This window comes from Trachemys scripta, chromosome 9, assembly GCF_013100865.1.
Source record: "Trachemys scripta elegans isolate TJP31775 chromosome 9, CAS_Tse_1.0, whole genome shotgun sequence".
NCBI classification, from domain to species: Eukaryota; Metazoa; Chordata; order Testudines; family Emydidae; genus Trachemys; species Trachemys scripta.
The window spans coordinates 33,160,291-33,184,752 of record NC_048306.1 but is presented as its reverse complement, the minus strand read 5'-3'; the positions used below and the strand labels follow the sequence as shown (position 1 = coordinate 33,184,752).

General features: G+C 41.0%; 1 protein-coding gene across 2 annotated transcripts in view; it reads right to left on the bottom strand.

Moving 5' to 3' along the window:
• PCDH11X (protocadherin 11 X-linked) overlaps positions 1 to 23,690 on the bottom strand; it is a 1,041,521-nt gene extending 1,017,831 nt beyond the window's left edge. For both annotated transcript variants that reach the window (XM_034780506.1, XM_034780507.1), the window contains exon 1: positions 22,999 to 23,690. The gene's annotated coding sequence lies outside the window, so the exon portion shown is untranslated. The remainder of the gene's footprint in view (positions 1 to 22,998) is intronic.
• Between the last annotated feature and the right edge of the window lie 772 nt (positions 23,691 to 24,462).

The following is a 24,462-nucleotide window of genomic DNA, read 5'->3' as shown; positions in this document are numbered from 1 at the left end:
CGTAGAGGGAAAGAGTTGTTGTTATTTATTCCTAGAAAGCAGAAACACAATGATACAGTCTGAACTTGTTGATCAGCAAATACTGACTACACACAGGAGCCTGCTGAGATGCTAGTCAAAGATGTCCCAAAATGGCAATACATCTGAGTTTGTTGTGTTGATCCCCCTTTGCCAAGTGAAAATATTGCCAAAGCCAAAGTTAGACAATCAAAGGACAAACTAAAATAAACCCATGATGAGAGTTATTTTCAATCTAAAATATACACATGACCATTTAATGTGTGCAGCATTGTGAGCCACCAATACATTACAGGACCATTACCAATAGCATCATATCCTAAAAAAGAACATGCAAAATAGAAAAAAATAGCCATGGGGAGGAGATAGTCTCTATATTCCCTATTGCCAGTCAACAAGTTGACCCTATTTCAGACCTGGACACATCAATCTCCTCCTACCAGTGAACCAATTCATGTAGGAGCTGCCTATTTTTTTCTCATGACCACAGGCAACAGAAATTCATCTGAGCTCTATTCTCTGGTCTTGCATCCCTGTATAAGGTTCAATTTAAAAAAAATCCAAAACAATGATTTTTAAAAAATTAAAATAAATCAGATTTATTAAATTTAAATTAAATATATTTTTATTTTAAAAAACAAACCTATTTAAGATCAAATTTGAAATTATAACAACCTATGTTAAAAGCTAACCTTACTGTAATCCATTAAAATCTTTTAGATTAAATTAAATATAATAATATTAAGCAGTACTTTTGCTGTCTATGTTTTAAAGGAAGTCAAACCACTGAACCAGTGGAACTTACCGATTAAGCACCTGGAACCAGAGTTTGTTGAAATACTAAACCGGCTTTTGACAGCAGTAGCCTCATCTGCTGGTGCAGAGAGGGTACTTTCTTCATTTGAGTTTATTCAGCTAGCTCAGTTCAATGATTAGTTCATTCATTAAGAGTTAAGAAACCAACTGGAAATTGAAAGAGCAGGAAAGCTTGTTTTTTCCCCTCTTCTAATCGATGAATAAAAACTAGGTGTACTAGCATTATATCTACTAGTTCTAAAATCTTGAAAAACATGTTGACCAGGAGCAATCTATTTGACTCACAAACTACAGAGAATAATTCTTTTGTTAATAAATCAGTTTAAAATGCAAAATATGTTTTGATAAACTTACTCTGTTTTTCTTATATATCCAGTGCATTTAAGATAGATTTATCTAATAATTTTTAAAATGTTGTTTTTGTGCATTTTTGGTTGAATTCTAATTTTCATCCAAATAGAGCTTGACACAAATCATGAGTGAAAAATTAATCATCTAGTAAATAAGAAATTAATCATTCACCATTTTCTAATATTATAAAAGTGTAAAAATAAATCTGCATAAATATAATATACATAATATAATTGCTTAAATAAATATGTATAGATATAGTGTATCCTCCTCATTACCAAAAAGTATCAAATTTAGTGTTAAGGTCAGATTTAGTTGCAAATCAACATGTTTTAATGATTACCAACTAAAGAGAATCAATCTTTCTCTTAAGGATAATAACCTAAAAAGTACAAATGCAAAAGAAGAATAAAATCGATGATTTAAATCAAGGTTTCCTGCTTGCTGATTTAAATCATTTTGATTGATTTAAATCAATCCACCCTGATCTGTATCAGTAAGGAATACATTCCAGACAAGCTCTGACCTTCTTTCCAAAGGCACAGTAATAAGAACCCGTTTCATTTGGAATCCATCATTATGCTTAAGTATCATCTTTCTACACTGACTGGTTTCTAAATAGTACAGTCATGACAATGGAATGAATGAACCTGGCCTCACTAGGGGAAATGAGATAGCCTGGAATCTGCAATGGGACTGCCATTCTTTGCCACTGCAATGTCAAGGATGAACATGATGCATTCTGGGACTTTAGTTTAAGAACTGCACTGGCTAATAGGTTAGAAGACTCTTAAAGATTATAGTGTTTTGGAGACTGGTAAGGATTGTCAGAACAGCCCAAGTCATTTCCCATGAACTGAAAAGTAAAAAATGCAGAGAGACATGGGAAAGGGAGGGACTCGTGTTTTCTTGCTTTTGTTTTGTTTGCTGTGATTGTCCTTTTCTTTACTTTCTACTTAAATATGTGGGTCTAATCAAGGTAGAAAGGCATCTAATCCTTGGACCAGGGTCTTTCTCAAGCCTAACAACAGATTCTTTATGGGTCACTTCAAGCTCTCTCTGCTGGACTTTCTAGAGAACTCTTCCTCCCTTTTTGCAGACCTTAGCAAGACCACAAAAGGATACACTGCCATTTCAAGAAGACAGCCATCTTGTCAGCCTGTGCTGACAATAGTTGTCATCATCTACCCTCTGACCATAGCCAATCATTCTTTTCTTTTACCCACTTTTTTTTTTTTTTGTCTTCTCATTTGGTTATATCTGGATTTGGGGAAACTGACAAAACTAGCAGCACGTAAGTAAGCTGAGTGGATTTAGCTATAACCTGGGTAACAATTTCCATTATACAACAAAAAGATGAACTGTTAATATAATGTTCAATTTCCCATGCATGTTGAGGATTGACAGAAATGAAAAAGGAAGTTTTAATACTGTATGTACTTATTAAGGACTTCGATTGGAGACCATGACGAAGAACCTTGAAGTTTTTAGCACAAGCCTAAATAGCATTTTATTAATTCATAAACCAGAACAGTTTCTGCCTTCCCCCCACTTCATGTTCTGAGTTACTCTTTCCCAAATATATAGGCCTGCACCTCTTTATACTCAATCTCACCTCATTGTAGGCTGACCAAAATCATGAACTACGCACAACCTTTATATTTTCAATGTATAAATATCTTTGCTCATACTGGGGGGATATTCAATAAATTGTGGCAATGTCAAATATTACCTCCTTTTACTCTTTCCAGGAACATAGACTCATAGACTTTAAGGTCAGAAGGGACCATCAAGCTCATCTAGTCTGACCTTCTGCCCATTGCAGGCCACAGAACCTCACCCACCCACTCCTATAATAGACTCTTAACCTTTGGCTGAGTTACTAAAGTCCTCAAATCACGGTTTAAAGACTTCAAATTACAGAGACTCCACCATTTACACTAGTTTAAATCTGCAAGTGACCAGTGATCCATGCAGCAGAGGAAGGCAAAAAACCCCAGGGTCTGACCCGGGGGAAAATTCCTTCCTGACCCCAAATATAGTGACCAATTCGACCCTGAGCATGTGGGCAAGACCCACCAGGCAGATACCGGAGAAAGAATTCTCTATAGTTACTCAAAGCTCTCCCTATCTAGCATCCTGTCTCCAGCCGTTGGAGATTTTTGCTACTGGCTGTCACCGATCATGGCTCTGCAAGGATCCATAGCTGAGAGGCCTCAGCAACTTTGAAATGAAGCTGGGCTGCACACTTGTGGCCATCTCTGTAAATCCTGAGGCTCTCCCACACACAACTGTTTTAGTGCCTCATAAATAGTCGATGTTGTTGCATAGGTGCTCTGCACCCATCCAATTTCTTCTTCTGCCAATGGGCAGAGTCCAGAACTCCCCTTGTAAATCCCTGCCCCACATAGACCAGAACAAGCAATCTCAAGACTGGTTACTCTGATGCTCAGCTAATTACCCAGCCATACAGGACTACTGTGTCCTTACTGTCATTTAAGGTTTGGTCAAAATTTGGCCTAAGATTGGCTGTAAATCAATTCCAATGGTAGCTGAGCGCTAATTCACTTTTGCTCCTTTGACAATTCCAGTCATTATGTGTATGTTAAAGAAACCTGGTTCTCATACCAAAACATGAGGTACTTCATTTACAAGTTCCTCATTATGTGATGTGATACCATTCTGTTTTCTTTCCCTAAATCCATTTTTTATCCACAGCATTGCAATGTTACCCATACAATATTTTCCAGTCACTAAGTTTTCAGTGTAATACTGTGTCAAATGCCTTGCTTAAATCAAGATACATTTATTCCTTCCATTTTTATAATGTACCTGTCAATCAACCTCTAGGCACATTTGTAATAAATAGCAATAAAAACATCAACCCAAAACATCAGCAAAGCAGTATTAACTAATACAAACAAAATTACACCCAAGTCATAAATAACCCAGCCCTTTAAACAATTCCATCAGGAAAAGCCTGCTTAAGCAGATATGTTTTGAAGCCCTCAAGTCAAATAACTTGGGATCTATAGGACCAAACCAGAAAAGCGAGTCTCAGGTCCCCCATTAAGAAATCTGGCCTTAAAAAGGTAAGGCTTTAGCATTCTAATTGGTCTAAGATATAGGCTAAAAAAAAAAAAAAATGGTGACAGCAGTCTCTATTATAAACAAACCAAAAGGGGCTTTACAGATAAAAACTCAACACTTTGAATCAGGGGTGCTGGAACAATTTTTATAGTAAGGGTGCTGAAAGCTATTGAACCAAACTGTAAACGCTGTATATAATGGAAACCACTTAAGCCATACCCCCACATTGCTAGTTCCAGCACCATCATTTGAATTGCACCAAAACGGAATTGGAAGCCAGTGAAGTATACAGATTATTGTGTTTACTGCAAGTAAACTAGTAGCCATGTTTGCATTATCTGAAATTTTAAAGTAGTCTTCCAAGATCACTCCAAATAAAGTGCACTCAAGCAAGAACAGATAACTGTGTTGAGATCCAGATCCAAAAGCAAAATTCACAACTCTCCTTGCCAAATGTGAGTAAAAAAGCAGAACCCCTGGGTGATGAACTTGAGCCAAAGGCAGGCAATCCTCCCACAAGCCAGGCTGAAGACTGGGGGAGTTATTCTGGGCCTGGATGGCGGATTTCTACATATTCAATGAAGCACCAGGAACATTTTGGAGCACTACAGTATAAAAAACAACAAGTGGAGAAATCTCTTCCATCACTTCCTCTCATTTATTCTATCACACCAACATTATCTGCATCTTATCCAGTGTGAGGTTCAACCAGATAGCTAGCTCTCATCCAAGGCCCAATCTTGGTTAAACACTGGGAAAGACAATTGACCACCTCCTCTAGATCCAATGAAAAGGAGATATAGAGATGACAGATCTAATAGAATCAGCATAAGAAACTGATACTCTTCCATTGCTCCAAGGGAACTGATTGACAATAACTGGTGCAATCTGCAAAGCAAATCTGACAACTCCAGCTATTGCTATAATTGCCTCATCAGAACTTTTTCAAACCAATAAGATGTAAAACACAGTGATGACTGGTTTCTAGGACACATACCCCACAAGTGTCTCTTTAAGAGATGCTATCACTAACAATATTTTCCCCAAAATGAACCTATCATTAGAACTGGTCAGGAACTTTCCAACAGAACAGTTTTTTTGTGGGGAAATGTCAATTCGTCAAAATTGAAGATTTGTATGGCAAAGTGCTGATGTCACAGGACCTGCTCTACTCACTGCTCAGTGGCACTTCCTCGTGGAGCACATGGGGAATTACCTCGCCACCTGGTCTAACACTCCTCCTACAGTTATTCAGCCTGTCCTCTCACTCCGGGGCCTGACATGCACCCACAGCTGAAACGTTTTCCTCTTCATAGTTTAGCCCTCCAGCCAAGTCACATTAAAGTTCTCCACCCTTCCAGGCTGCTTTCAGCAGTCCCCAAATGGCCTGTCTCTAGCATCCCATTCCTTCACTAGTTTGTAGGAAAACCTGGGCCTGCCCTCTTCACTGGGTTCTAACCCAAGGACACTCAACCCAGCAGCTCTGGGCTTTACTGCTCTAGCCCACTCTTATTACACCCTCACCCTTTGTATCAGGGAGTGTGACCCAGTTCAAGTCGCTGATCCAATGAATATTTAATGATTTATACCAAGTGGAACAGCTCCAACAGATGAGACTGAGAAAGACCCACTTCAGAATAGTTAATCATCAATGGTTACGGCACCCATCTGTGATGTGGGAGACTGAAGTTCAAATCTCTGGTCTGAATTAAGTAGAGCAGGGACCTGAACAGGGGTAGGCAAACTTTTTGGGCCGAGGGCCACATCTGGGTGGGGAAATTGTATGCAGGGCCGGGCCAGGAGGTTGGGGTGCGGGAGGGAGTGTGGGGTGTGGGAGGGGGTGTGGTGTGCAGGAAGGGGCTCAGGGCAAGGGATTGGGGCAAAGGAGGGGTGCAGAGTGTATGAGGGGGCTCAGAGAATGGGGTTGGGGTGCAGGAAGGGTGCAGAGTGCAGGAGGGGGCTCAGGGCAGGGGTGCAGTAGGGGTGCAGACTGCAGGAGGGGGCTCAGGGCAGGGGGTTGGGGTGTAGGAGGGGTGCGGGATGTACGAGGGGGCTCAGGGCAGGGAGTTGGGGTGCAGGAGGGGTGCGAGGTGCTGGCAGGGGGCTTAGGGCAGGGAGTTGTGGAGCAGGGTGCAGGCAGGGTTCGGGCCCGGCGCCGCTTACCTAAAGCGGCTCCAGGGTGCCAGTAGTGCGCACTGGGGCCAGGGCGGGCTCCCTGCATGCCTGCTCTGGCCCCACGCCGTGCCGCTCCAGGAAGCACTGCGGCCCCTGGGGGATGGGGGGGGGGGTGGAGGGCTCCGGGTGCGCTACCCTTGCTGCGCCTCCAGGTATCTTCCCCCGAAGCTCCCATTGGCCACGGTTCCCCGTTCCCAGCCAATGGGAGTTGTGGGGGGCGATGCCTGGAAGCAAGGGCAATGCATGGAGCCCTCTGCCCCCGCACCCAGGGGCTGCAGGGAAGTGGTGCCGGCCGCTTCTGAGAGCAGCGCGGGGCCTGCGGCACCACGGGGGGCAATCCCGTGGGCCGGATCCAAAGCCCTGAGGGGCCAGATCCAGCTCAAGGGCTGTAGTTTGCCCACCCCTGGACTTGAACCTGGTTCTCCCACATCCCACATGAGCACCTGTGACAAGGAGGACAAGAGGCTCCTTGGCAAAGGGTGCCCTGTTCTTTGCAAACAATTTTCACCTCAGACCCAACAAACTCACTACACTGAACATGTCTTACAGGATATTTATCCATAAAGAGTATCATGAGTATCTGCAGAAAGCTCATTACTTGTCATGACTCTAATCATTTTTGAGATGTACACATAGATCAGTGGTGGGCAACCTGCAGCCCACAGGCCTCACACGTCCCGTCAGGGTAATCTGCTGGTGGGCCGCGAGACAGTTTGTTTACATTGACCATCCACAGGCACGGCCACCCGCAGCTCCCAGTGGCCATTCCCAGCCAATGGGGCTGCGGGAAGCAGCGCGGGCTACAAGGACGTGCTGGCCACTACTTCACGCAGCTCCCATTGGCCAGGAACGGTGAACTGTGGACACTGGGAGCTGCGGGTGGCCATGCCTGCAGATGGTCAGTGTAAACAAGCTGTCTTGCAGCCTGCCAGCGGATTATCCTGATGGCCACATGCAGCCCATGGGCCACAGGTTGCTCACCATTGATATAGATAATATTTAAGGAATAATGTATTTAAACTGAATGTATGCTCCATGGACTTGGAGTAGAACTTAGTCACCAGGGATAATGTGTCTTGGTGATGGTCCATTCAAGCAAAAAAGAATTGTCAACCCTCCCTCGTCAGCCAGCAAGGTTCTGTTATCTACCCTGACCCATCCCAGAACAGCCAGTGGAAAACCATTACAGACAATTGCTAACAACTGAAAGCACTTGGAGGTGAAAGGATCATAACAGCAGGCAGGAGATTGCTCTGGCTACAAAAAAAGACAAAAGACTGTTTCACTATAACAGAGTGTAAGAAAAGGCCGTTCGTATCCATTCACTGAGGAAACCCCTGGAGGAGCAGGGGGCTCTCATGAACATTTGGATCCTGGTTCACGTAAGAACAACCAGCTCTGCAACAGACTGAATTGGGGTGGGGGGACCCTACTTTATTAGATAGGAAAGATAACTATTGGTAAGTGTAGACCCAGGTTCGTATTTTACGATTTTGTTTTGTATCAAGTTGCTTCCATCACTTTCAGGTAAATCTTTATTTTTTCTTAAATAAACCTACTTTTGTTTTTGATGTAAGTGCTCACAACTGCTGTATGGTTTACAGAAGTGGTGGTTTAAGATAAAACTGGGTTACATGGCACTTCTGGGTGCAAAGGATCTGGTATTTCTGTGAGTAGATGGTGTTAGGGGCTGGATATCCCAGGGGAATGATTCAAAGGGCTAGGGGATCAGGGTGCACCTATTATTAAACTGCAAGGCAAAGATAGGGCTGGCATAGTCCAAAGGAGAGTGCTTGAAGGCTGAAAGGTTGGTGATATTAGGGAACTGACACACAGCTACCACAGGACAGACTCCTTTCTCCTGGAGGCAGGGGTAACAGGGTGACTGACAGTCCCAGGTGCCCCAAGAACCATCACAGTGCCCTATCCACTGGCCTATTGGATATTCTGGGATGGGGGATATGTCTTATTTTTCATAAACCACAAAATTCAGAAGGCCTCCATTTCATCCCATTGTAGAACAGGAAACTTTGAAATCTCAAAAATTTGCCTAGGACAGGAAAACTGTTTTCTGCCCAGCTCAACCTGTTACCTCCCTGCTGGATTTTACAAGCCAAGAACAACACAGAACCAATTCACAGCTCCCAGCATGAAGCTCTCCCCAGGGTTTCCAGAAATCCAGTAAGCAAAACTGGCTGAAGCCAAGGCAGAGAGAACTCTGGATGTGTCCCTCCCAGAAACAGCTACCACAATACTGTCTGAATCACAGCTACCTTTATAAAAAAAAAATTGATCAGGTTAGTATACCAAAACTGTGGCCCACAAACCAACATCACCTGCAACACAATGCTTTTTACCTTCTCTCATAGCCCACAAAACAATTCTTTGGTAATGTTTTCAAATATCTCACTTCAGACAGAAATCAGACCAACAAATAAGTAGTTAAGCAAGTCAATCATTTGTAAAGTTCAGAAATGTGTTAGCTTACTACTAAGACACTTTATTAACCCAACTACAAGATACCTACAGTAACTCCCCACTTAACATCTTCTCACTTAACGTTGTTTCGATTTTACGTCCCTGCTCAATTACAGAACATGCTCCATTTAAAGTTGTGCAATGCTTCGCAATAACGTCATTTGGCTGTCTGCTTTGTCCACAGCTGGCAGCCCCCCCACAGCGCCTCCCACCTGCCGGCAGACCCCGCGGATCAGCGCCTGCCCCCTCCTCCCCCCGCCTCCTGGAAAGGAAGGGGGAGCCTGCGCGCTGTGTCCTTCCTCCTCCCCCCTCCCTCCTGAACATTGCAAGCCAGCTGATTGCCGTGGGCAGGAGGCGAGGGGAGGGAAGGAGGAGGAGCGAGGACGCGGCGTGCAGAGTAAAGGGAGAAGAGGGGGGGAAGAAGAGGCGGGTTAAGGGTGGAGGCTTGGGGGAAGGGGTGGCGTGGGTGGGCCGAGGGGTTGAGCCCCCCGCCCCTGGTGCTTTCAGAGTAGGGGAAGCTGCCGCTGCTACTGCACAACGTACTTCTCCTAGCCTACAGCACCTTCAGCCTCCTTGCCTGCCTCATTGTCTCCAGTGCCAGTGGGCTGTGCCTGTGTGGGGTAAAGCGGGGGCACCTCCCAACTATAGTACTGTACTGTATTGTATGGCAAAAAAATTTCCCTGGAACCTAACCCCCCCATTTACATTCATTCTCATGGGGAAATTGGATTCACTTAACATCGTTTCACTTACAGTCGCATTTTTCAGGAACATAATTACAACGTTAAGTGAGGAGTTACTGTACTTAGACACCTTCTTTGATTTACAAGATATGCCAAAAATTACTTCTGTCCAGTTCCTTTGGGATCACAGAATGGAACTATCTAGTCCTGAAGATTTGTGGGTGGGGAGCCAGATTCACCTTTGGTGTAACAGCCTGCATGTAATTCCATGGGTCACTGAAATTTGAAGAGTGAAACCAGGGATGATTTGGGGCCATCAAGTTTAGTTAAATTAATTTTATTTTAGTTCATTTCTACTTTCTTTTTTTCTCCTGAGCTCTATTTCCATAGTGTCTGTATTTCTGTTTCCTGCCCATTAGAAAGTGAGAGATGGTTTTATTAGGAGTTCTGACATTCTGAAATTCTCTTTCATCATTTTTGACTCCACTGTTCCTTAGAGGTTCTACTATATCCTTTGTCTTTCTTTTCCCTCAGCCATATTTTAATATATATTTACAAAAATATGAAAATCATGTTATCCCAATGACAAATGTTTAATTTAAATGCCTATTAGAAGTGAAGACATTTTGATGCAATTCTCCTTTTAATCACTGATGATTCCAAAGTTGCTCAAAAAATGGCATCTGCTGTTTCTGTTTGATACCATCATCAACTAATGCATCACACAGTTTGTTCAGCAAGGTGATGACTTTTGCCTTAGCAATGACTAAATCAACACATAGATCCAATACTGTGAAGTGACAGCATTTTCAGAACTTAGTTAATCCTGAAACAGCCATATTGCACCACCTGCCAACTTCATCTAAATCACTTACTTTAAACCCTTTTCAAATGATTTCTTTCAAGTTTTTTTTTTAAGTTTATAATACAATAAAACCTGAAAGTACTGTACCTGCCAAAATGAATTACATATGAGGAACTGAGACTGTAAATGTTATTTGCAGGCTGACTTTTTGATTCAGCTATTTAAAATATATATTTTTTCATACTGTTTAGTACATTTAAGTACATTGCCCATTAAGGGGACTCTGACAGGATGTACCAGGCCTTCTCTGCCCCCTGCCAAATGTTTACTTGACTTTCAACTAAGTTGTTACTGGACAAGCAAGGGGCTTGCAGCATCAGACACCGTGCTTCTGAAGAACTCCAGCAAGAGCCACTGGTATGTGATGCTGCTTTGGATGAACTCCTTAACGTTCGCCATTGCAGAATATGTTAGCAAAGGGCCGAATTCAACTACCATTAGGGTTCCCACTTCTAAGATGCTGAACAACCGGTTACTGCCCCCCCATCACCAGGCCCATGACCCTTCTTCCCCTCTCAGGTGCTCCTCCCACCAGTAGTGTGAACCCCCCCATCCCACACAGACAGCAGTACTGGTGGGGAATTGGGGGCAGCTCAAGACCTCTGTGCCACTTACCTTCCCCACCCCTCACCACACTCCAGGTCCTTGTCTAGCTCCAGGCCCCTGTCAAATTCACAAGCAGCTGATGGGGAAGGCTGCCCTACAATAACAAACTCACCTGCTCCCTCCCTCCTACCTTGGCATCCCGCAAACCCTGGAGCATTCAAGGAAGGGAGGCCCAGCTTTAAAGGGCCAGGCCCATGGGAAAGGTTTGCTGAGCATTTCTCCTGCCCCACCCCACTTAATCCTCAGCATGAGGGAGCAGAGAGAAGGCAAAAAAATTCCTGGGATGCTCCTTACCCTCACCAGTAACTGGCAAGACCGCACAAAAGCCAGCCAGATGCCATTCCTAACCACCACTGAAATTAATGGGAGGATTTTTTTCCACTGATGTTAACAGCAGATGGAACTGGCTTCAAATTGGCAAGATTACAAATATATGTAACAAGCAACTATTGTGCAAACAGGTAGTAAAATAGTTGGCTATAACATTCTCATATAGCACTAATACCTTGGTTATATGGCATAATACCATAGACAGTCATTCCACAAAGCATCACTGAAATACTTAATCAGCAACCAAACCCTGTTCATGTTATTCCCAGAAACTTCCTATTGTCCTCAAGGTTTGGCCTTTAATGCAAACACAGTAAGATTGCCATAAGACAATGCTCTCACTGATGTCTTAGCTTACAACAAAATGGAAAATACTATACCATCAACAGGTGAAAATGCTCTGCTTCTCTAGACGGAATTCGTGTTTTAAATAGGGCCAAGAATTTCTCAAGCTCTGATCTGGAGGTGCCACTTGACGGTTTTTTAAGGGCATATTTTGCTGTGGATTACTGCATAACTCACATTGATATTAATGGCAGTTATATGCATAAAGAATGGAGTCTCAGTCCCCATACTGTGCTAAATAATCGACAAAATCCAGTCAAATAGAAAAAGAGTCTCAAATATCATATTATTTATACACATACATGTGAGCAAGGGTGTGGAAATTTCAACAGTTCCAAGGACCAATGCAAGTATATGTGGTGATGACAGTTGCAATACAGCCTCTTTGCACTCTGGAAATACAAAGTTGCCATAAACTCCCTGGATTCACCCCAGGAGAATGCCCTGATCTAAAGGCATTTCCTGGACAATGTAGAGCTGCCATAATAGTTCTAAGATGAACCCCCTCACAGCCCATCATCTAGGGATGTATGTCAGGCTGCGAATGGAGTGCTTCTGCTCTCTGGTTCTTTTCAGCTGCCACAAAGTCCTTTGAGCTCAGGGGCATAGACATGCAGTTCAAAGCAGCCCCCAGGCTATGCTAGGGGCTGAAATGTCCACTGGATGGACCCAGAATACAGGGAGTACAAAGGTGGCTTAAAACTACCTTTGCTTCTGCAGGGTCCTGCATCAGCCAGGCCCAAAAATCACAGTTTATAGGCTGTAATCACCCTCCATACCACCCCCAAATACCAGTTGAAGGGACCAGTGCTCAAGCTTGTCTGTGTGGGTGACTCAGACAACCTGAGATATGGGATAAGAGGCAACGAACCAACTCAAACCACATAATGATTCTATGTACTTGATTAAATATTCCACATCAGTAGAAGTATCAGACCCCATACTCACATATGGCATATATGCATCACTTATCACATATGCTGCATGAGACGAATGTGTGTTGATGTGGGAGCATAAGCGAAGGAGTTCTAGGCCCAACCCTCGGAGGTTTTCTAGAACAGGTTAGGCAAACTTCTGTCAGGGATGGTCTAGGTGTAGTTAATCTGCGTCAGCACAGAGGGATGGACTAAACAACCTCTCAGTCTGTGTGTCTATGAAAGCCACAGTGCAAGTTCACATTCTACAGACCAGCTCTGCAAAGATGCGGACATCAGTAGGCCTAAAGACAAGGCTTGTCACATGAAGAAATTCACTTTTTTCCCCTCCATAAAAAAATAAAAAATAAAAAAAACAACAACAAATCATCGTGCATAGATATAAATAAATAAATAATCCAGGCTGTAAATAAGAACATAAGAATGCAATAACTAAGTTCTCTATTATCTAACTAGACTTACAGCTCTTTTGTATCTGCCTTTAGGTACTATTAATAAAAAAAAATGCATGAGAGTAGACTCTTTTTTATCTGGCTGGATAGGACTGCAGGTCTTTTTCCTGTCCTGGGCTCAACCTATAACCTTCATGTATGGTTATATGCTGTCTAATGGAAAAGCGCCACTGTGTCTCTGAATCATTTCTCCATTTGGTCTTTGTGTGGTTCCACCTCTTTGTCGTGAAACTGACCAACCCAAATTTTCCATTGAAACAGTAGTGTCATTAGCTTGTTGTCTGTCTACTCCTTCTGAAACCTTCTTCGGTTACTTTTATAAATGCAGTTTTGTAGAGTCCCTTGTGTAAAACAAGGGCTACGTTTTGATAAAAAAGTTTTTTCATGCTCAGTGCAATTTCAACACTTATGGTAGCTGCATGAACACGAAGAGATACAATCTTCCTCGGAGATCAACCAAATTCCATTAGCAAGGAGAGGCATCAATCCTCCCTTTTCAGTCAATTAACTATGAGGCTGATAGTGGTTGCAGAAGAATTTCTGAACCTTCACAACATGCTTGAAGACTGTGTTGGATATTCCTTCTTTCACAGAGAGGTTTAAATAGTGTGCGGAACATCCATTTGCCAGGGGTGAAACCCTTGCTTTACTGAATGGGAGTTTTGTGATTTACTTCAACAGGACAAGGATTGCACCTGAGAAGTTCTCATCTTTTTCTCTACATTTTCATTGCTGAAAACAATAGTAGACTTATTTTTTGTTATACTGTTTATGCATTCTTGGAGGGCAACTTGGACACAATAGTCTATGTTTCTCTATTCAGACACAGAATCAAAAGAACTAACCAGAAACACACTTTCCCTTTTACAGGTGACTGAAGCCATCATTTTTCATGTTGTGGATTAATTTCAATGTTGATTCTTTTATATTGTTATTATTATTATTCCCTTTTTGCTCCCTTCTAGTTCTTCATTTGCAATATCCAGTAGTGGACATGTGGGTTTAAATGAGGCATGAGGAATGTATCAAGGGCAAAGTGCTTCAGTCATTTCTATAAAAAGGTAACTTTGTGTTACATTAAAGAGGATTGAAACTTTTTTTAATCAAGTTCAAATCTTTGGGTTTAGTTGTTTTTAATTGCATAATCACTACTTGCGCCATCTTTTGAGTGTAGAAGACAATGAAATTACTCCTGAATGAGGCTGATGTTGAATAGATGTTGGAAAGCTTGGAATGGGCACATAAACAATCATCATGGTTACATTTCAATTATGATTTTGATGCTCAAAATGGGTAAATTTTTTCCAAATGTGCCTAAGTGACTTTGGAGCCTAAGACTCATTTAAAGTCAGTGAGACTGAGGCTTCTAAGTGCCTATGTCACTTTTGAAAATGGGATTTAGGAGCCTAACTCATTTATACTTTTTTGAAAATTTTACTCCATGTCTCATTTGTATGATCAAATTTCATCAGTTCCATATTCTTCCATTTCTGTTGACAAAGTCTAATTCAATGGCACACCGATCTAATAGAATATAAATGTCTTTAGATTCTTAACTTTTTACAATGAGCATGAGTCCATTCTTACTTGCTACTTAGCTCTTGACAATATTTATATTTTACTTTAGAATTATCTAATTTCATTACTTCAGTCAATTAAATCACTTTTCTGTCACCTCTTTTAGCTTTAGCCATGTTGAGTCAGATAGATTCATTTAAGGATGCTTGGTAATCCTTAAACACTAACCAGCTGTTTGTAGTATTGATCAGCAGCTTTCATATGTACAACAATTTGAATGAGAAACAAACATTGTGAAAACTGAAAAAATAAGATAAAGTCTAGAGAGCTTTATACAGAACCACGTTCTCTTACCTTCCAAAAGTTTTTGGATTCTAAAGAACCAAGTCCCCTAACGCAGTTTAATACTCTACAACCTCCCATCTACTCAACATTAAATGACAGGTTATTCCATCCAGCTGTGTGCCTCTCTACAGTCAAAAAGGGATCCACCCACTCCCTATCCCATCTAGGTTTCCAGACAGTTTTACAACTTTCATATTGTTTCTATTAGGCATAACAAGGAATCTGATGTTTTCTTACATACCTTAAAATTAGAGACTAATATTTCTAGTATAAAAAAAAAAATCAAAGGGATGTTTGGCTCCAAAGTCAATGGTAATTAGACACCATGAAAATCTCTTCTCCTTAATACACAAACAATAATTACCGGGATGTGGTTGGTGTGGTTCAGTACTACTGATAGCACTGAAGCCCAGAGAATTGATTTAGGCGCATAAGGATTGTTCCTTTTATGGGTGCTACAAGCGTTCCATGTCTACCAACCATGAGTAGTATCTTTATTATCAGTTAATAACTCATCTGACCACAAATACTGACTATGCACTTCTCAGTACACAATATGTCTCTTGCTTTCTGCCCATTACGCTCACTTTTGAAGTGGACTTCTCTTTTCTGAGGTGCCTATTGTGATGAGCATCTCTTTATTTGCCCATTTCTACAAACTGTTGAATACAGGAGTTAATGCTCTATGAAGTTGTCCTCATACATACTTTGTTTTTGCCCTGGTACAGTATGAGAGTGAATCTCACCATATCTAGTTTCTAATATAAAGACTAGGCCAAAATCTTAGATATGAGTTTACTGTTGAGACTCAGTTTACTGTTTAGCTATGAATTAACAACCAACCTAATTAATATCTCACTGTTCTTATCTCCTTTTTTGTTTATTTTTGTAAGGAAGTTTTACTTTGTTAAAAAATTAAGGTTTAATGTGTTTATCTGGACCTGTTTCCCCTTCCTAAAAAATTAATCCCTTTTAAAAAAGGGGGAGGGGGAGATTAGGTAAAATAATACCTGAACAACAAAAATGGTTTCATTATTATAGCCTGATTTGTTTCTTCATCATAGCTGCATGTCATCTTCCCACAATGTAAAAAACAAAATGTACAAGGCTCAGATAAACAAATATCTATGTGTATGAATGTTTCTCAAAGTTATATTCTAAGGAAAGAAACTAGATTAGCATACTGACTTTTTCAAAGTCAAATGTGTTTTTCTTTCTTCAGTCCTATTACATAAATAAAAAGAGCCAAATAGGGTAACAATACCTCTGATTTACCTTTATATCACATTTGCACTCACTTATTGTTTTTTCCCTTCACGACAGTAAAAAAAAACCAAAACACAGAATGCTATTGACTTCCACAACACTAATGTGTTTTTAAAAAGAGTCTTCCGCTAATTAAGCACATTTATATTCCAGGCTAAAAAAATGCTGAAGTGGCCAAGCACTAGAATCCAGTTATCAGGAAACCACTACCAAAATCCAAAGATAACATTTAAATCCTTCAACACTCTTACAGACCGACAAGACAGAAAGATGGAAAGAGAATGAGTTCTGCAGTATTCTTATCCATAGATTTCCCTCATGTAGAGTTATTGCTATGTTGATTTCTATTCTAGGGCATCTTCATTTAAAGCAAATTGCTAGATAAATATTCCAAAAGTCACTTAAATGACTGACAAAATAACGCAATTATTCCATTTAAATGCACCATTCATTTTGTCTCACTCCTTATATCTTCACCGTATTAAAGTGCATTTATAAACATAGAGTGGAACCTCTTTACAGTGAACTCGGATGTTGAAAAATTATTTACAGTGAAGCTGAATTCAAAATGCTTCAGTACATAGCAATGCTCAAATTGCAATTAATTAGTGTGAGCCACAATTTAATGGCAAAGTTGTAGAATATAAAGGTTCTGCTGTAATTTTCTCTCTTGAGTAACCTGGTGGTTAGGGCATCTGGTATCTAAGAAAATGGGGTTCAAGTCTCTGTTCCAAATTAAGTAGCACAAGGATTTGAATCTGGGTCTCTACATCTCAAGTGAGTGTCCTAACCACTGGGCTATTAATTGTTCTGGCGCTATCTCATTTTTGAGAGAAAAAGGCTGACCTGGGTTAGGCCACTAACTCCAGGGGAAGGGTCACAGCTGAGAATCAGGATGTGAGGGAAGCACCTCCCTTTGGCCTGTCAGTTGGTGCCTAATACCTTTGAGGATGAGCCTAAGCCCTGCTCTTTCCTGTGCAGTTCACTCCTAACTAGTTGAGGAGGTTCACCGCTCAGTTTACTGGCTTCTGGGAATCCTGTGCTTAGGCCTAATTCTCCTCACACAATGCAGGAAAAGCCTGGGCACCCAAATCGGGATTGAGAATTCCACTAGGCAGCTGAGCATTGCAATGCCTAAGTACTTCGTGAAACCAGACTAATCCTGCACCATTGAAATAATGGGAGTTCTAGTTTTGACTTACAAGGGTACAGATATAGTATTAATAATAATCATAATGATATTGAAGGTGTAAATATGTGGGTAAATGGAAAAATGTTATCCCTAAAGCACTAACCACTTTTTCTTGTTGGCTTTTGTTTGTCTTGGTACGGATTTCTTACCATTTCACTACACAGCATACAGCTCACATAATTACTAATTAAATTCTTACAAAAAATAATAAAACCATATCCTTAAGGATGTAACAGATAAACACTGATATACAAACAGAATTCATCACTAGAGACATCTTATTTCTAGAGCAGCTTAGAGGAAGAAAATCATTCCAAAAACAACGATGTCAAATCAAAGTAATGTACAACGCAAGATGTTGTACTGGAAGGAAAGCGAATCAGGCAATAATTCCAAGCATTGTGAACTAACCTTTTAATGATAATAGGGTTTAAATACTGTGGTCCAAACATGATTTTCCATTACACGACCATAAATCTGAAATATCTTCAAAGATTTCACACACCAGTGTATATGAGCAGAATTCAGCTGTCAATCTAGTGTTGCCGTTTCCAATGAAATTATATTCCATGTGAAGTATGTTGCAAATTATAAATAGATGGTGGGAAAGCAATATTTTAATTTTAAAAGTTTTTCTTCTGCAAAGTTAATTTAGAGCCCACTGCTAAATGGGCTAAATCCTGCAGTTCTTACGCAAGCAAAACTATTCAACAAAGCTCTCTGTATCTCAATAACATGCTTGACTCCCAAACCAAATGCCCCCAATTGAAGTACATTATGTATGTAATGCAAGACTTCATTAGGAGCCTATTCCAAAGTCAACTGAAGTCAATAGGAGTTATTTCCATTGACTTTAATGGGCTTTGGATCAGGTCCTAATAAAGCAAGTTGAACAAAGTACAAACGACTTTATTTTAAGTTACCTTTAGGAAAACATTTCTTTTCCAGTACAACTGATGTACAGTAATTTTCAGCATATTTACTTAACAGCAGTTAAACAAAACCTCAAATAAAAAAGAATGTCTAATAATGAGATTGTGACAGAAAACCTATTACAACATTTTATTTACTGTTCAGACCTATGAAAAACTTGGCGGTAAATAGCAGAATAAGGTCCAAGCTCTTTCTATTTACATTTTCATTATTTAAATTAAGTTTTCCTGAACCTTAATGAAATCTCACTTGGTTAATTAATGCTTCTCTGCAAACAGGTTTGTTTCATTTAAATATGAAACTGTACTGAATGGATATTATACGACTATTGCTGTTCCTTATTTGCACAGAGGAGAAACTTTTCTACAAAGTCAGTGGGGGTTGGGGGCATTAAAACAAAATATGCATGTGCTAGAAAAGACTATATATAAAAGGCTCTTTCATTCAGATTTGTGCCAGAAATTATAAATGCAGTTATTGTCACTCCTAGCCTCAAAATTTATATTCTACTAATCCCACTCTTATTCACTACATAACACATTAGAGACAATTACAAGGACAGTTTAAAATCCTCTATCACTGGAGCTTTTAAAGTGCAAAAGCTCGTAGAAGCTTTTATGATTTCTGGCAAGTCACTCTACTAATTCAGAGACCATAATTGAAAAAGACTATCTCTGAAACTATTTTCTTTTTTTTACTGCTGGATAATGAGAATTGGAGTTTCCTCTCAGATCTAAAGAGATAATCAAATTCCTACTTCCACCTTAAATTTCCTGATCCACGTTACATGTCCATGTATTGGCAACTCATTCCGCAGGCAGGATGAACCTTCCAAAGACTCAAGAAAGGTATGGTTACTAGTACTTTGCCACAGTAGGGAATGACAACATTTCTAAATATCCCAATTATCTCTTTCAAGTAAGAGGCTCTTGGAACAGACTTTATTAAATCTAGCTAATGAACTTCTATTTAATACAAAAAACCTATATCAAAACTATATGTGAATCAACTTCCACAAAAGCCAGTACATTTAGAAGTAAGGATACCAAGGCCCCTCTGGCTTGGCATGCTTAAGCCTAAGCACTGTAGCACATATGATCACAACAGTGAACCATGCATACACTTTAAGTATAGCCAAATTCTCTAATCTAAGAAGTGCATGAAATATTTATAACCATCCATGCACTTTATCTACAGTGACCAAGTAAATACTTTACTAGTGGGATATAGCTATATATTAGATATGCATATTGATAGTTATATATGTTGTAAAGGACTTCAGGATCCTTCAAAATGAAAAATACTATGTATATGTAAGGTAATCGTAGCTTCACTCACTATCGTGGTATCTTCTGATGAAAGATTGTCAATGCTGCAATACCTGCTCTCGTATAGATGAAGTTAAGAGTGTGCATTGGCGGTCCAAGCTTGAAATTCTATGACTTTTATGCACTTCTGTCATACCATTATTTTAACATATTTTTGTTTTTCCTTAATATATTTTAAGCTTAGTTTAACTATCAATAACATGGTTTGGTTTGGCTATTGTAACTTAATCTCAAAAGAACAAACAAGAATAGTTCCACAGCACTAAAGTCCCTAATATGATCTAAGGTTAAACTATCAAAACTCAGATCTGACTAATTCCTGTATTGAGCCGGCATTGTTCTACTTTCCAAAAAAGCCTCTGTGACTGTTTTACAATTGAAACCCACTTCAAAATCTACTTACCTTGGACCCAAATCTGAAGTTTGGAAATATCAGTTTGGAAACCCAAAGCAGTGAAAGTGAGGAAGGGAGAAACCAAAGAGACAATGAATGCACATACTTTTTTAAATTATACAGAAATGGTTTGGATGTCTATTTTACTCTATCGGTGTGTTTTGATTTCAGCTTAAGATACATCTTTAGAACTATATTAAAACTAAGCAAAGGGGCATTATAAAGAAAAGGCAGATGTACTCTTAACTACAGAAGTGTGAGGGTCCATCAGTATAATATTGCATGTGTCCAGGTAGAATACAAATTCAGTACAGGACCACAGGTTCAGATCTTTGATCTTCCTTTTTGCAAAGGCTGTGATGTACAAAACCAATTCCACTGAGCAGACAGTACTACACTGAATATAAATTATCCTTTAACTATACCAAGGCATTCATATGCTCACATTTAAAGAAATGCTGCAAGGTTGAACAATGCAGCCATGGAGCAATAAGAGCTCTTCTGTTGAAAAAAATGGAAAAGAAAGATCTGAATGAAAGAAAACTAGAATTTGTTCCTCAGCAATATATTTCTACTATTTGGTGAAAATATGATTAAAATACAGAACTCACGCAGAGAAACAAACTCACACATATATACAACATAACAATGCTTGCCCTTTTCATAAAGAAAAAGTAAGAAAGCTTTACTGCTAGAACTGAAGAGTTGTTTTTTTTAATCAGGCATTGTTCTCTTAGGCAATGCTAAATTTGATTTTAAAATCCGGGTATAGACAGTCCAAATGAACATGGCTTGCCATTTACATATATCTTTTCCAAGTCTTTCTTAAAAAGAAATAATCTTTTGCCTATTGAGCTAGCCCCTAGCTCTCCAGAGTTTACCCATTAATATTCTAAACCCATCTTTTACAGTTCACACATACACAAAAATTGTCTCACTTTGACCAAGATGAAATGCTTAAGTGGAAGTCATTGTGCTTATGCAGATTTGCTCCACTGTATTTAAAAACATCATATTCCTCTCTCACACCTTTATTTATCTTATGCAAAATTTACAGTTTTGGAGTCACTCAAGTGTGGCGCCATTACCCAGTCTTATGTACACATTTCATATAAGAAAACAAATTACTTCTGACAACCTGAGATATTTTTGCTTTGTTTTATTCAGTACAATGTTTACATTTAATCCATCCCTTTGCTTGGCAATGGCACAGAAGTATTGGTGAGTATTTTATAGGACATGTCTCTGCTGTTTACTTGAGGATTCTACTTAGATGCTTGCAGATGGTACTCTTGCAATTAATATGGATACAAACCAGTCTTTTTGGTGAAACTAGTTGTCAGAATGTTAATACATAAATGAATAACTCCTTCCCACAACACCGTCAGCCCCTTTTAAAAAAACTATTTTCCTATATAATCTTTTAGATAATCTCTACTTTAATTCCTTCATTGCTAACAAGAAAAAAGTTAAGATTTATCTTTTACTTATTACTGATGTTTTCTCTGGATATTCCTTTTGCTTTTAATGAGAATTACATGGGAGCGTCTCTCCATTCTTTATAACTTAGAATGCAATTAAAAAAATAATAATAAAGCAGCTTAGAATAACCTGATATTCTCCGCTGAGAAATTACGCTCAGTTCTAGTTGGGTTGAACAGACTCCTGCACCTTGAACATCTTCTCCTCACTTCTGCCAACTGAAGGAAACATCAGCATTTCATAAAATTATTATTCCATACTTTCTTCAACACATCCTCTCTCAAACTCAAATGTGGGCTCATACTATCTTAGTCAATTCCTCTCTATGTTTAGAGCCTCTTCAGTGCCCCAGAAGGGCTATTGGTCCCTACATTTTCTCTTCATGTATCTTAGAGCTACTTCTTACAGGCTGCTATGACAAGCTTGCAAAAGGAAAAGGAGAGAAATCCTCTGCTTTCCAGATCGCCTACAACGCTTGTGTGCTTGCAACCAGCAAGCTGCAAGGTTTGTGCCTTCAATTTCTGTCTTGCAAAAGCCATAAACAAACCTTCCTTCCTCACTCCTCCCCAAAAGATTGGTAATACCCTATTCTAGCCTTCCCGTCATTGGTTTTTGCTACCGAGTCCAAGTGCTCCTTGGACAGTGGCGTAAACACCAGCGCATCAGTGCAATGACTGGATTTCCTCTCCCATGGGTTTCAAATCATGTCCAGAGCCTGAACAAATTAAAATATATTTCAGCTTGATCTCGTTTTTATCCCATTCCAATACTCCAAATGCATAGCAACTTTAAACTCCTCATCGCCATCCCTCCACAGTTCAAGGAAATCCTTCAATCAAAGAACTTCATTTACAATCCAGCACAGTTTTTGCCCTCCCCTTTCCCAACAACAGCTAGGCATTTTGATGCAATCCCCATTAAATGCAATCTCCATTACAGGATTACGATTGCATCAATAAAATGCTCCATATGTTTTTCTTCTTTCGCCTCTCTCCCTCTCTCATAGGTATTATGTACTATGTCTGCAAACAATCACCAAATCAAACCGGATGGTTGAAGGCACTGGGGAAGGGGGTGCACATTCAAGAAAATGTTAAGTGAAACCTGAGCAAACTGTGCATCGCAGACTCAGTCTGTAGGAACCCCTCACGCCTGAACAGTACAAGTTAGCTCAGCGTTCTTGCAATAATGCAGATCATAAATGTAACACATTAAAAAGCTTTAAAATGTATCTTTTGCAATTACTCAGGAACTCCATGTACTCTTCACCAAAGGCGACTCACATTTTATTTAGCCAGTTCTAGCCTAATAATCCGAGTCTGGATGAACTGCTGGTAGTGTGTAGTGAGGGGGATGCCTGATGAAAAATACAAAATGCTAATCAACCCCCCCTTACCTTTAATTCCTTGCCTTCTCTGCAAAAGATGTCAATCTACATTGGCTCCTCAGTACATCAACAAAGCGTCTACAGTAGGATGCCCCATCGCATAGAAGTTAGACCAGTTTACACCAGCAAATCCTTGATCCAAAATACAAGCTGCTTCTTTCCATGCAGGCTAGAGCAAAAGATGTATTAACGATTTCCACAGAGGGAACACAATTGTGGAAGAAAAGGTAGCCTAACTTTTAGCTAAGTCTTGGTTTGGGTTTGGTTTTATGTTTTTTGCAGCTGTAAAAGGCAAATGTAATTCCACATTAAAAGAACCACATTAATATCAGTCCGCCACGCTGATGTCGGTAAAGCTAAGTTGTGCTGTGAGACTTTTAACTAAATCCCCGTCTGCAAGAGCAGTCCAGCAAATCTCTCCTTTTAAGGATAAAACAGAAGAGGAATGTTAGGTCTATTTGAGAGAAAGATGATAGAAGATCCTTGTCTGCCCCCTCTTTGGTATAGACTGGAAATTCTGCACAGGAGCTGTCCGGTCCGGATCGCCCCTGCAGGCGCAGAGGCTGTGGGTGCTGGAGAGAAGCAGCACCCGGAGAGCTCCGGGTGCTAAAGCATCAGATGGCTCAGCTCTGCTGCCGCCGTCTGAACTCCGCTTCCCAGTGCTGCCAGCAAGTCCTCCCCGGCTGACATCACTGCAAAGAAGGAGGGGCACAAATGGAAAATGCAAATCAGGGAGCTGAGAGGAATTTTTTTCCTCTTAAAGGTGCCCTCGCTCTTTCTGTCTCTGAATCCCCCGAAAGCAACAGCTGTGGCGCGGCCGCGTCTGCTCCCTGCCAAGGCTGCTCTCTGGGAGCAGAACCGCTCATCAGTCACCGGCTGGCTCCTCCCGTCCCCGAGACCCCCAATCCCGGGACCCAGTCCGACCCGGGAATAGGGGAGGTGAAAGACACAGGGCTTGCCTTGCCGCGCCCCCGTAGTCTCCCCCGGCCGCCACGTGCTCGGGGTCGCCGCTGAGCTCAGAGTAACGAGTAGGTGACCAGCGGATTTCCCCCCGGAGTATCCCACCGTCCCGTTCGGGGAACCTGCTCCCTCCAGCCGGCTCGGCACCTGAAGCGGAGTGCGGGCGGGTGTCATCGCCTGCTGCCTGGCTCCGACCTTACGCTCTACCGCTGGGCGCCTCACTGCTCGCTCCCTATTGCCCCCCACCTCCTCACTGTCCCCCACCTCCTCACTGTCCCCCCCCGACCTCCTCACTACCCCCAAACCTTACTGTCCCCCGGCTCCTCACTGCCCCCCGGCTTCTCACTGTCCCCCCCGGCTCCTCACTGCTCCCAAACCTTGCTGTCCCCCCGACCTTCTCACTTCCCCCCAAACCTTACTGTCCCCCGACCTCCTCACTGCCCCCAAACCTTACTGTTCCCCACCTCCTCACAGCCCCAAACCTTACTGTTCCCCACCTCCTCACAGCCCCAA